The 14,724-nt window shown below is 43.0% G+C and overlaps 1 protein-coding gene and 1 pseudogene across 1 annotated transcript in view; one reads left to right on the forward strand and one right to left on the reverse strand.

The window, feature by feature from the left end:
* LOC114546087 (NACHT, LRR and PYD domains-containing protein 12-like) overlaps nucleotides 1-4,041 on the reverse strand; it is a 30,309-nt pseudogene extending 26,268 nt beyond the window's left edge.
* Nucleotides 1-14,724, forward strand: part of LOC114546103 (zinc finger protein 721-like) — a 1,066,380-nt gene that overhangs the window by 648,798 nt on the left and 402,858 nt on the right. The window lies entirely within an intron of this gene.

A 14,724-nucleotide genomic window follows, 5' to 3' on the forward strand; every position in this document is an offset into this window, starting at 1 on the left:
CTTTCCTAATATACCTTTAGTTTCTTTATCACAACTGGCATCCACTGAAAAAGAGAGAAATAATGTGATTATTACTGGTTTTACGTGATTGATCCAATGAACATTACAATTCACACACCTCTCTCTCAGTCTCGCTCCGTCGAATCTAAATAGTTGGCTGTTTCTCATTCTTCAGCTTCAATATGTGATGAGCATGAATTATTGTCATTTGCTCATGCATGTTATTCAGCTGATCACCAGGGAATGTTTTACTCACACTGTGGTTTATAATTGTTCGTATCATAATGGTACGGGGGACGAGGAACTACTGGATATCTGTTAATTTCCTTCATCTAAAATGAACATTTGATGCTTTCATATGTCAACACTTTCATATTAGCTCGGAAAGCTAAAGTTCTTCAAGTAAATTGTAGTACACCATAACTAACTTGTTGGAGAATGGAGTCACTAACTTACTTGGACTATATTTTTTCAATCTTTAAAAGTACACTTTGTCACTCAGGGCTTCCATACTTACCAGAGAATACAGCAGCTTACCCTTGCTCTGAGATGAGGGAGTTCCTCTGTTCTCTGAAGTCTCTCCAACATCACTGACATCCACTGAATCTGTATGGAAATGCGTAGTAACATTTTAATTATCATTGACGAATTACTGTCACCCCTCCGGAAACCGTGATCTTATAGTGGTGGAGAGGTTTGTGAGTCCCTATGAACCTGAGGGCTGTGTTGTCTGGAGCTTGGTGCTCCTCTTAGGGTCTTCCATGGCAAAATGGTCTCAGGTGAGGGGCCAGACAAAGAATGGTTCAAAAACCCTATGAGTGAATGAGGAAGAGGTAGAGTTACCCTGCCCAGAGGAAACCCGTGGCCCCCATCAGGAGCCAGGCCCAGATGGAGGGCTTGTCAGCAAGCGCATGGTGGCCGGGTTTGCCACAGAGCCCGGCCAGGCACCGCCCAAAGAAGGAATATGGTACCTCCCTTTACATCCTATGGGCCCACCACCAGTGGGAGGAACCGTGGGGTCGGGTGCGCTGCCACACGGGTGGCAGTGAAAGTCAGGGGCCTTGACGGTGCAGACCCAGGCAGCAGAGGCTGGCTCTGAGGAATATCACTTCTCTTTGGGGGAAGGAAACGGAACCTGTGCAGGAGGTGGAGTGCTACCAATCAGATCTGGTGGGGCTTACCTCTACGCACAGTCTGGGTTCTGTAACCGTACTCCTGGATAGGTATTGGAATATTTTCTACTCCGGAGTTGCCCAGGGTGTGAGGTGCAAGCCCCCGGCTGAGCGCCACTACGTTAGAGTTTAACTCGGTAGACGAGAGGGTCGCCTCCCTACGCCTGCGGGTTGTGAGGGGGGGAACTCTGACTGTTGTTTGAGCATATGCACCAAACAAAAGCTGGGAGTATCTTGGAGACCTTGAAATTGATCCTGCATGGGGTTTCATTGGGGAATCCATAGTCTTGCTGGGGGACTTCAACACACACGTGTGCGATGATGGAGACACATGTAGAGGCGTGATTGGGAGGAACCTGATCTAAACCAGATTGGTTGTTCGCTGTTGGACATCTGTGCTAGTCATGGATTGTCTATAATGAACACCATGTTTGAACATAGAGATGCTCGTAAGTATATTTGGTACCAGAGCACGCTAGGCCGAATGTCAATAATCAATTGTATAATCGTTTCATCTGATCTGATGTTTTGGACACTTGGGTAAAGAGAGGGGCAGAGCTGTCCACCGATCACCATCTGGTTGGGTCAGGGGTTAGTGCGGGTAAATTGGGAACATCTGAGGAGGCCCCTGTCTCCTCCAGCGGAGCTTTTCGTGCATCCCTGTAGAGGCTGGGGGCATTGAACCCTAATGGACAACGTTCAAAGTTTCCATTGCTGAAGCTGCAGCAGGGAGCTGTGGTCTCAGGGTCTTAGGTGCCTATAGGGCAGTAACCCACGAACACCATGGTGGACATCGGTGGTCAGGGAAGCAGTCCGACTGAAGGAGTCTTTCCCGGGATATGTTATCCCAGAGGACTCCAGAGGCAGTTGCAAGGGTCTGAAGGGCTGCAGCCTCTGCCGTGAAAGAGGCAAAGCAGCAGGTGTGGGAAAAGTTCGGAGAAGACATAGAGAAGGACTTTCGGTCGGCACCAAGGTCCTTCTGTAAAACCGTTCGCCACCTCAGGAGGGGGAAACAGGGAACCTTCAAAGCTGTGTACAATAAGGATGGGACGCTGTTCACCTCAACTGAGGAGGTAATAGGGCGGTGGAAGGAGCACTTTATGACTAATATGTCCTCTATGTTAGAGGCAGAGCTGGAGGATGATGGGGGATTGTTGTAAATTTCCCTGGTGGAAGTCACTGAAGTAGTCAAACAACTCCACAGTGGCAAAGCCCCTGGGATTGACGAGATCCGTCCAGAAATGCTCAAGGCTCTGAGTGTGGCGGGGCTGTCTTGGACGACATGCCTCTTCAATATTGCGTGTAAGTCTAGGACAGTGCCAAAGGAATGGCAGACCGGGGTGGTGGTTCCCCTGTTTAAAAAGGGGTACCAGACAATGTGTGCCAATTACAGGGGTATCACACTTCTCAGCTGGAAAGGAGGGTTCGGCCGATAGTCGAACCTCTGTTTGAAGAGGAACAATGCAGATTCTGTCCTGGTCATGGAACAACGGACTAGCTCTTCACTCTCTCAAGGATCCTAGAGGGAGTCTGGGAGAATGCCCATCGGTTTACATGTGTTTTGTGGATCTGGCGAAGGTGTATGACCAGGTTTCCCGGGATATACTGTGGGAGGTGATGCGGGAGTATGGGGTGAGGGGGTCCCTTCTCAGAGCCATTCATTCTCTGTATGAACAAAGTGAAAGCTGTGTCCGGGTCCTCGGCAGTAAGTCACACTTGTTTTAGGTGAGGGTTGCGCTCTGCCAAGGCTGCGCTTTGTCACCAATCCTGTTTGTAATATTTATGGGCAGGATATTGAGGCATAGTCGGTTGGGAAGGATTGCAGTCCGGTGACCTTTAGCACTCACTGGACCGGTTTGCAGTCAAGTGTGAAGCGACTGGGATGAGGATCAGCACCTCAAAATCTGATGCCATGGTTCTCAGCAGGAAACCAATGGAGTGCCTACTTCAGGTAGGGAATGAGTTGTTACCCCAAGTGAAGGAGTTCAAATACCTTAGGGTCTTGTTCGCGAGTGAGGGGACAATGGAGAGGGAGATTGGTCGGAGAATCAGAACAACGGGGACGGCATTACATTCAATTTATTGCACCATTGTGACGAAAAGAGAGCTGAGCCAGAAGGCAAAGCTCTCGATCTACCGGTCAGTTTTCATTCCTACCCTCACCTATGGTCAGAAAGGCTGGGTAATGACCGAAACAACCAGATCCACGGTACAAGCGTCCAAAATGGGTTTCCTCAGGAGGGTGGCTGGTGTCTCCTTAAAGTTGGTGTTAAGGTCAGTCATCAGTGAGGAGAGATTATACCTCCACCCTGGCCTGGGAATGCCTCAGGAAAGGGAAGTTTGGGTTCCCTTGCTGGAGCTACTGCCCCCGCGACCTGACCCCAGATAAACGGACAAAGATGGATGGATGGATGGAATTACTGTCATAAACAGCAACAGCACTCACACAATTAAAGAAAATGTAATTAAAAGACACACAAATACTCCTCACAGTCAGTCAACCCATTACATACAGTATGTCACTATGTACAAAAGCAAACTTCATTCCCCAGTCTTTTTAACTAAAAATACATTTTAAAAAGATCAACTGACCTTCTGGTCCTGAGCTGGTGTCTGGCAGACTCTGCACCAGATCATTCCTGTTGATCTTCTCTAAAACCGTCTTGGTCACCTTCAGAGCTCCATGTAGTGTATAGGTTTCAACCATCACATCCACCGTGTCATGCCTTTCTGCATTCTTCTCCAGTGTGGCCACTTTGATGCTTTGATAACCTTCCAGGATGTTTGGCTGGTGCAGATGCCATTTGAATTTCTTAAATTCATCTTCTCCTAAATCCTCCAGAGTGTTGAACAGGTCCACTGCCGTCATTGTGGTTTCCTGCTAAAATCAGACAGTTCTGTAAAACTGAAGTAAAACTGTAATACAGATGTCTCAGAGCAGCAACAGGAGTTCTGATTGGTCAACACAGGAGCTGGTGGGATTTAAGTCTGAGTCTGGCCAGTTAGAGCTCCAGCTGTTGCTCTGTGGGTTCAGTGTGTAGAATCTAGTGGTGAGTTTGCAGATTGCGAGCAACTGAATACCCCGCACTTTTTTGACCACCTGCCACAGTGCCATTTTTTTGCCTCATTAAGGTGAAAAACAGGAATTGCTCTGTCTCTATGATCCTATCCTGTCCTATTCATGGTAGCTTACTTGTGGACATTACTCCGTCATCACTTTCTGTAGTAGGGGGGTGCGCCTTGATAATCCTACATAGGGGCCAGGTGTTGGCTCGTTATGTCACTGCATATAAGAGATGATGACGTTATTTTATACTGAATCTAGCTGTCAGCTAGCAGTTAGCTGAAATAGCCATCAGCTAAACTTACGTTAGGTGGAGGCTAGTGTGGAACAGATCGTGCAGTGCCGTACCCTCGGTAAAACAGGATTAGCATTGGATCGTGCAGGCAGCACTGATTATGTACCGACAGTTGGTATAATATGAAAATGGCTGGTAGATTTAAGACAAAAAAGAAAAATGTATTATATGAATGAATCAAATATAAACATATCTGTCACTGTCAGTGGCTTGTTGATCTTGACATTGATAGTTAATTTCCTATCCTGGGTCTTGTGTTAATTTCCGGCCCTGGTGGTCTTCCCTCATGACAGACTTCGTAAACAAGACCTGCTCCCTATGTAGATATGAAGGGCTCATTCTAACAAAAACAAAATGATCCTTAGGCCTCATCCACATCAAACAGTGTAAGGTTGGTTACACCACTTGACACAGGAATTGTCGCAAATGACTCAAATAATACTTGTATTGTTGAGGACATGTATTCATGTTATTAAATGGAGAACTTAACTGCACAACAGCTGCTAGCAACAGCAACAAGATCAGGAAAACCATTGGTAGTCAAAGTTGATGTTCTTCTGGAAAAGGGCCATGTGATAGGGTCGTCATGAATCAGGGAAGGACACTGCGGGACCAATAACACCCAAATCAGGAAGCCAACATTGGTCTCTACTTCATTTTTTATAAAGAGCTCTGGTTTTCAAAATCCATGATTGGATTTTTGATTTAAAGTTTTTTAGGGACAGAATGCCAAAATAAGAACCACTAAATGGCAGAAGGGTACTTTGCAATAACAGTTTAAGTTTCTCAGAGTTTACAAATGAGGAAATATACTGTGAAATAAATTATATTTCATTTATTATATTTAAAATCCACAGGAGGTTTAAGAAAACCAAAATGACTTGTCTTGATCCAGCAGGGCCTCTGAATGGTACATATGAAAAGCACAACATTGTTAGAATGTGTACAGATCATGATGCGACCATGGTCTGGGAGCCTGAAACTAGGCCTGTTTTCCAAATGTCTCCATTTTAGGGGCTCGGAAACGTTGTACTAGTGTGGATATGAGGCGTAAATGTAGCAAAAGATATTTGTTTTCAAACCCAAACAGAGCATTGTAGATGTAGCCTGAGTGCTTAGCTTGACATGGAGAACCATCAGCTCTGACTGGGAGGAAACTAACAAAGCTTTCTAACAACCCAATGCACAAAAGAAAAACGTTTTGAAGTACGTTCAGGCTCTTTAAGGATTTGATGCCAGTGACAAAAGTCAACCAGACACCAGTTTATAGCTGAAACAGTGTCAATGGTCAGTCAAGAGTCTGAAGTTGTTTGTTCCCATTTGTATGAAAATAAAAGAGTGTTTTTGTCTGTTATAAAAGGAGTGGACAATGAGGATTGTGAGCTAGTTTACAGTGAAGACGACACAACAAGAACCCAACCACAGCCAACATCATTCACTTTAAAAACTAAAACACAATTACACTTTGGCTGCACAAAATATCATTGTTTTTTTATCATCATCATAATATGACTATAAACACATCTGGAAAAACACATCTGGAAAGACTATGATATTACACTCAGGGATTGTTTGAGTTAGTTTATAGAGTATCAGTAGAAAACTGCACTTTAAAATGTAATTATTTCTTTTTTATTGATGTCTTTTGTATTCAGTTCAACGTTAAATTTTGTTAAATAAAAGAATATTGGAAACAACATAAGTACTTTCTTTCTTATTCAACAAATGTTGTATTTTAGCAGGATACTAACAAAGTAGTTGCATATTTCGCATATTCCCTCATATCGTGCAGCCCTAAGAAAAAGGTTGTGGGCACATTTTTTGTAGCACTTAGGAAGAAAATACAAAACCATAACAATGTGATATTTAAGCCACAGATGAGCTGTAGTTGTGCTATCAGTCCACTAGATGGAGCACTTTACCCACACCATCTCCACAGAGCTGGAGAGCAGACTGACTGATTCAAACTAGAACAGGAGGCCCAACCAGTCAGATAACTCCAGTCATTACACAAGATAACACAAGATCCAACATTAAAAACACACTTTGACCTTTTGGTCTGGACCACATGTGTCAAAGTCAAGGCCCGCGGGCCAAATCTGGCCCCTTGCAGAGTTACATCCTGCCCGTATATCAATTTGGGTTCGCAATAAATGTTGGCCTGCCTAGTTTTTTTTTAAACATTTACCTGACATTCAAAGCAGAATATGGCAGATTTGCCGACTCTGAGATTCAGAAATTCCCCTAGAGAAGAGGCTGTGAAAAACGTTTTTTTATTTTAGTTTAGCTTGATTTGCTAAATTCTACGATGGCTGAGGAACTCTTTTGATGACTTTTGTAGGGCTTCATGTCAACTAAATGCGACAAAAAGCACACAAAAATGTCGGAAAAAGCAACAAATTCACAAAAAGGTGAGAAATGTCTGAGAAAGCCACACAAAAGTCTGAACAAAAACAAAAATGAGGAAAAAAAAGCTACCAAAATGTTTAAAAAAGTGACATGCAGTAACAAAAAGCACGTCAATAAACTCTCCATGTCTGGCCCTGGGAGTGTTTCTTTTTTCCAGTGTGGCCCTCTGGGAAAATGAGTTTGACACCCGTGGTCTAGAGACTTTTTGTAGATTAGTTGGCATCTGTCGCTCAAAAAAAGTGGTGGGTACAAAATGACTCATGACGAAATCTGATAGGTACGCCTACCCACCGTCCCAGCCGACGCCTATGCTGACGAGTACAACACAGGCCCCACCTCCCCAACATGGAATCTCCTAACTTTGTCTCCAGCTAAAGACTACAAACTGCTGTGGGCGTGTAGTTTAGTGCTGTCAGAGAGTAAACAGCTGATCAAGTTTGAGTCAGAGAGTAAAAAGTATTCAGGCTGATGGAGCAGAAAGACACTCCCTCATTTCTCAGAAGGGAAGTGACACAAATCTAACTTGTTTCCTGTTGATTAAATCTGACTTCACTGAACATATAAAGGCTCATTTTGGCAAAAATGTCACAAATCAAAGAATAATTAGTAAATCAATTAGTGAATATTCAGATCTAAAAACACTAAACACCAGTGTTGACGTGTATTATGAATCCCCCAAATATAAGGAGCGAAAGCAGAGTTTCTTCATCAAAGGTGTGTAATGTTACCTGTCAGGCTGCTCACCTGTTAAAGTCCAGATGAGGTCAGAGAGATGTCCTCCTCCTCCTCCTCCTCCTCCTCCTCCTCCTTCTCCTCGTCCGTCTGCAGACACTGACAGACTCTGCTGCTGTCTGTGTTCATCACTTCCTCACACCTTTAAATCCAAACCTAGAAATGTCAGTATGACGTCAGAGCAGAGGGCCGGTCTGAGCTGTAGTTCAGCCAATCAGAAGCAGCTGCAGCGTTACAGAAGCTGTCAGTCAGCACTCTGATGGCAGCTGGAGACACTGACACAACTCCAAAGAGTCCAAACAGCAGGAACACTGGAGCCCCAAAAGAAGAAGAAACAGAACAACAGGTTCATTATTAAATGATGGAGGAACAACAGTCTATAAACTCATGACAGCAAACTAAAACTTACAGTGGCCCAGCTGGGTTAACACAAATGTAAATGCTACAAGTCTTTCTCTTTCTTTCTCTTTCTGCCTCTGCTGCAGCTCTCTGGCTGTTCTCCCAGCAGGATCGGCATTTTATTGATGTTGGTTATTTGGTCAAATGTCGGGTGTTTGCGTTTGAATTTGGGGAAATATTTAGTTCTGAATGGCTGCAGTTCTGTGCATTCTGTCAGGAAGTGCAGCTATGTCTCGACTTCGTCTCTCTTGCACAGCTGGCAGAAGCGCTCCTCTTTGGGGAGCCATGATTGTTTCGATGGCCAGGTTGTGCTCACTGAGTCTGTACTTGGTCAGTGTAGTTCTAAGTTTGGTATCAGTAACTGTGGTCAGGTAGTCTGCCACACTGTACTCTCTCTTTAGGGACAGATAGCACTGTTGTCTCTCTTTAGGGACATATAGCACTGTCCTCTCTCTTTAGGGACATATAGCACTGTCCTCTCTCTTTAGGGACAGATAGCACTGCTTTTGGCTTTGTGCTTTTATTTGTGATATACACTATATTGGAACATACGCATTTATTCTAGCAGCAATTTTCTTCCACGCAAATTCTCTCTCTTTTGCAGCAGCCACTTTGTTTGTTTTATTTAAACTCGCTGTTTGTGCGCATAAGTATTTCCGCCGACCCATTTGTTTGTGGTTGTTACCATGGTGAATTGTAGAATCATGGCTCCATTCATGCTGCCTTTTTATTGTGGTGGTGCACACGTGTAACCCTGAGTGAACATACTCTGTGTTGATTGAACCAACTCATATCAGCTGTTCTGAAACCGAAAACTCAAAGTTTCTCATCTCAGGGTAAATCAACTCAGAGATCAGGGTTAGACTCAGAATTTGTTAAACCTTCTACCTGAAATACCACCCAGGGGTCCATTTCAGAAAGCAGGTTTAGTGAGAACTCTGAATTAGTTAACCCTGAGATGAGGGAAACTCTGGGTTTTCTGTTTCAGAAAGAGAGGTAACTTCACCTCAGAGTCAGTTACTATGGTAACTTCACCTCAGAGTCAGTTACTATGGTAACTAAGCCTGCGAACCTTACCTGGTCGGGAGCAGGTTTTCTTCAAGAAACCTCGAGTTTCTCTCAGTCTCCTCCCTCTGATGATCTGCATGAATAAAAAAAATGTATTCTTAGGCAGATTATAAAATGTCATGTCCTTTTGTCGACAATCCCGTTGATGAAAAAGCTGTATTACTTCACAGAGAGTTTAAGTCGGGAGATGGTATTGAGTCCCGACTATAGATGTATTTTCATTTCCACATTTTTTATCACAGTCCATTAGATATGTAGATACCTTATCTGTCCTCATATCACTAACATCAACCATCGTGGACAGGCTTTAACATCCCAGCAGATTCTTTGTGTCGCATTACGTTTTTTGCAAACGGCTGTTTTCTTTATAACAGTAGCGGATCACACTGTAATAGTAAAGTCACTGTAGAGCTGTCAGAAAAGTGTGACTTGCTCTGAAACGTTTTTTAAATGTTTTTGTAGTGTTCCCTGGACACAAAACAGTGAGAGCCATTAAAAAGAAATACATGATTATACATTATAGTTCTGTTAATGATCATGGTGCTGCAGCCTCAGAACAGTTTTCACCAGTAATATTATAAGTTAACTGTGATTAAATATGAAATTTATACACTGTTAATGCTTAGGCATTGACTCAAGCAGCAATTTTCTGTCTTGCTTTTTTAACGAAATGCTTGCTCAAACTCCCTGTATGTTCGCATGAGTATTTCTGCTGACCCGTTTGTTTGTGGTTGTTACCATGGTGAATCGTAGTATCATGGCTCCATTTATGCTGCCTTTTTATTGTGGTGGTGCACGCGCGTAATGAGTGAACCTACTCCGAGTTGATTGAACCAACTCAAATCAGCTGTTCTGGAACCGAAAACTCAGAGTTTCCCATCTCAGGGTAAATCAACTCAGACATCAGGGTTACACTCAGAGTTTGTTAAACATCCTTCCTGGAACAGACCCCTGGTTCCTGTGTTTCCTGTTTTTTACTTTGACTACATTCTGGAATACTTTTGCCTGCCTGTTTCAATCAATCAATCACAATGTATTTAAATAGCACGTTACAGTGCCAGTAGGTATTCAAAGTGGTTTACATCAGGAGCCAAGTACAAAACAACACATACAATAAAAAAGAATGAAGCATATAACACAATAAAATCAGAAAAGGTTGCAAAAAAAAACAGGAGAGTAAAATTGTCACACCAATACTATGTATTAAAACCCAGCCTAAAAAACTGCAAAAGCCTGATAACCCCACCATTTATACCTAGACCTTGGGACTTCTAAAACCAGCTGATTCGAAGACCGCAATGACCGCAAATGCTCACGCAAAGTAACAACCTAACCTGGTCGGGAGCCGACCTGTTTGTTTGTGGTGGTGAATCGTAGTATCATGGCTCCATTCATGCTGTCTTTTTTATTGTGGTGGTGCACGCTTGTGAACATACTCCAAGTTGATTGAACCAACTCATATCAGCTGTTCTGAAACTGAAAACTCTGAGTTTCCATCTCAGGGTAAATCAACATCAGACATCAGGGTTACACTCAGAGTTTGTTAAACCTCCTTCCTGAAACGGACCCCAGGTGTTTTATGTCATCTCCATGGTAACAACAGCATGTTTGACAACTGCTACGGACCCCAGGACACGGGGAAAACTGCTTGAAAGCTGAACACAACGAAGCGGACGATCTCACACTGGGGTAAGAAGAAGACTGAACTTAAATACACAAAACAGGGGACACAATGAGACACAGCTGCAACACATTAGGGCGGGGACAGGTAATCTGACAGGTGGGAAAATATACAACAGGAAGTAAAACAAGACACCACAAGGGATAACAGACAACCTTCAAAATAAAACAGGAAATGGAATAAACTAACAGAAAGCATGAAACAAACTAAAAACAAAACTTTTGATTTCAAATGGGTTTTTGTCCAAATGGGCCGAGAGTTGGTTATATTACAGATTCAAATAATTTGAGCCAGATACTAATTGGGATTGTAATATAGATTTTACTTTTTATTGGAAGAATGCCCTGCGTGCTTTCTCTCTCAGTTCCATTATCGCTGGGTTAAAACCTCCAGTGGAACTTATTTTCAGTCCTAAATAATTGTAATCTGTACAGTGGTCCACTTTATGTGTTCCTCATTTGAAGCTGTATGCGTTTCCTTGAGATCTGAATCTTTTTTGAAAGGTTATTGTCTTTGTCTTTTGAGTGTTTACTGCCAGGGCCCGGGTCTGGCAGTACAGCTCCAGCAGGTCCAGGTTCTGCTGTAAGCACTGTTCTGTAGAGGATAACAGAACCAGGTCATCTGCATAGAGCAGGACCTTGATCCCATAGTCATGTAGAGTGAGACCAGGTGCTGCTGATTTCTCTTGGATGGTGGCCAGTTGGTTAAAGATGATCAACCTGTGTGTCTCTGATATATTTTGTATTTGTTTCTTCTTGGAGATAAAAAATAAATGTAATGGCAACATTCATCCAACTATAAATCAATAAAGGTTTCTTTGCTACTACTGCTGCAAATCAAGATATCCCAAGTACTTCTCTCCAACAACTTGGTCGATGGGCATCCTCTTCCTACTCATGCATATATTCGTCCCCATGGCAATGACGTCCTTGTAAACCACAGATCCCTTAAAACATATTGCTGGTAAGCATGCATATAACTGATGGTGGGGTACTAGTTATGGTCACTGATTTTTTCTCACATTTAAAGATATAAGCCGCTTATTGTCGTTCTGTCAATCATTTCCTATATATATATATATATATATATATATATATATATTAGGGTTATTTATTTTGCCTTTTGTTGCTGGCCTGAATTACCATACTGGTTTGAATTGTCAAGATTTATTTGGGATTTCTTATTTTGCCACCCTTTAATGAGACGGCCCCCTGTGTGATCTGGTGGGGCTACTCTGTGGGAGTGATACCTCTCTGGTCTTAACCATCTTTGTCTTGAGTTGATGGTAGATCTGGTGGGGCTACTCTGTAGGAGTGAGACCTCTCTGGTCTTAACCATCTTTGTCTTGAGTTGATGGTAGATCTGGTGGGGCTACTCTGTAGGAGTGAGACCTCTCTGGTCTTAACCATCTTTTTCTTGAGTTGATGGCAGATCTGGTGCACCTGGGAGCTGAGCTAGTGGGGATAAAGCTCCACCTGGGGCCTGTTTCACAAAACCAAGATAAGGGATTAAGCCGGGATTTCCTGGTTATCCTGGATGAATTTAGCCTTGACTCGGTTTCACGAAAGCAGAGGCGCATAAATCACCATGGAGATTTATTCTGTGCAGCTAGCCTGGTCCTGACCAGCCTAACAGCCAGGATTTATTTAATCCTGGAACCTTTTCTGTTCACTCAGCAGTGGTTTAACCTATTGTTATCAGCCTGGATTAAAATACAACAGGTACATATTGCTGTTCATTTAAGTACAATTATTATTTAAAGTTGTGACCATTATTTTTTTTTATAATTATAAATTTGTCATTGTTACTGTTGTATTGCTGTATGAAGACTGTTGTTCATATTGTTGTAAGAAGTTTGATGAATATATTATGGCAGTTGTTGAGATAATTAGAAAAGGCTGATAACATTTCAAATGAGTTTTAAATGAAGTCTGTTACTAAGGGCAATACATACAATGCTGTACATTTCTAGAGTTCCCCAATGCACCTTAAATTATTTCTTTTTTTATTCTTTAACAATAAGGATCATGTTTGTTCTGCTTCCATGTGCATTGTATTTGGCATTCTTAGCACACAATTTGTGTTGTCCAGTAAACTGGGACTATAATTTGGGAGGATTGTACAATTTTAAGAACATATCCTAACTGTACAATCCTCCCAAATTATAGACTTAGTTCACTGGACCAGTAACTATCTAGTGATGTAGGCTACTGTACATTCATGGAACAACAGAGAGAGGACACCTTAATGGTTTTTGACCTTATATTTTGCCTGGGGGGAAATAACTGATGAATATACTCTGTTCCATTCATGTTTATAGTGTGCATGGAATTTATCACTTTATTATCTTTATAGTTTCTAGATTTTACAGTGCAATTTCTTCAGTGTCTTTATTTTCTATGTCCATATATACCAGGGAGCAAGGCATATAATATGTAGAGAAGGAAACTCCTCCTCTATAAAAAATAAAAAAACGCGAGAAAAATCGTGACAGATAATAGCGGACAGACTAAATGATAGTCTAAAAATATACATTTATGAACTACTGCTCTTAAATGAAACCATTCAATGTGTCACTTGTCATTTGCAAAAACGAACACCTGTACACTTTGCATTAAAAGCGAGTAGTGGAAGTTAATATGACTCAGGAAATTAATATTTTAGCCAATGAGAGAGAGGGAGGAACAGAGTGAAAGAGATATTTACGCTTCATATTCTAGCGTTATAGAAAATGGATCTTCATGGTAAATTTCCTGAGTAACATTATCTTCTGCTTACTTTTAAGGTAAAGAGTACAACTGTTAATTTGTGCAAATGATTAGTAGCCTAATCATTGAATGGTATGATTATGATGGTTTCCATTCAGATCAGAGGTCAGTTAATGTTTATATTTAGTCTGCTTACACATTCAGTCGGTCCGTGATCGTCTGTTGCTTTCTCTCTGTTTCACTACAGCGGCCGTGTTATTTTCTTTTTATTCAAATAATGTGTTTCACGTCATCATACTTCCACAAGAAGCTGCTGCTCACTCTGTATGAAGTATGTACAATGTGTATTCTCCATTTTGGCATCAGGAAACCTAGTCTCTCCTCCTCACATCCTAGTCTCTCCTCCTCAGCTCCTAGTCTCTCCTCCTCAGCTCCTAGTCTCTCCTCCTCAGTCTGACCTAGTCTCTCCTCCTCAGCTCCTCGTCTCTCCTCCTCAGCTCCTAGTCTCTCCTCCTCAGCTCCTAGTCTCTCCTCCTCAGCCTGACCTAGTCTCTCCTCCTCAGTCTGACCTAGTCTCTCCTCCTCAGTCTGACCTAGTCTCTCCTCCTCAGCTCCTAGTCTCTCCTCCTCAGCTCCTAGTCTCTCCTCCTCAGCTCCTAGTCTCTCCTCCTCAGCCTGACCTAGTCTCTCCTCCTCAGCCTGACCTAGTCTCTCCTCCTCAGTCTGACCTAGTCTCTCCTCCTCAGCTCCTACTCTCTCCTCCTCAGCTCCTAGTCTCTCCTCCTCAGTCTGACCTAGTCTCTCCTCCTCAGCTCCTACTCTCTCCTCCTCAGCTCCTAGTCTCTCCTCCTCAGCCTGACCTAGTCTCTCCTCCTCAGCCTGACCTAGTCTCTCCTCCTCAGTCTGACCTAGTCTCTCCTCCTCAGCTCCTACTCTCTCCTCTTCAGCTCCTAGTCTCTCCTCCTCAGCTCTCTCTCCCTCCTCAGCTCCTAGTCTCTCCTCCTCAGCCTGACCTAGTCTCTCCTCCTCAGTCTGACCTAGTCTCTCCTCCTCAGCTCCTACTCTCTCCTCTTCAGCTCCTAGTCTCTCCTCCTCAGCTCCTAGTCTCTCCTCCTCAGCCTGACCTAGTCTCTCCTCCTCAGCCTGACCTAGTCTCTCCTCCTCAGCCTGACTTAGTCTCTCCTCCTCAGTCTGAC

Source organism: Perca flavescens, chromosome 19 (genome assembly GCF_004354835.1).
Source record: "Perca flavescens isolate YP-PL-M2 chromosome 19, PFLA_1.0, whole genome shotgun sequence".
NCBI lineage: Eukaryota > Metazoa > Chordata > Actinopteri > Perciformes > Percidae > Perca > Perca flavescens.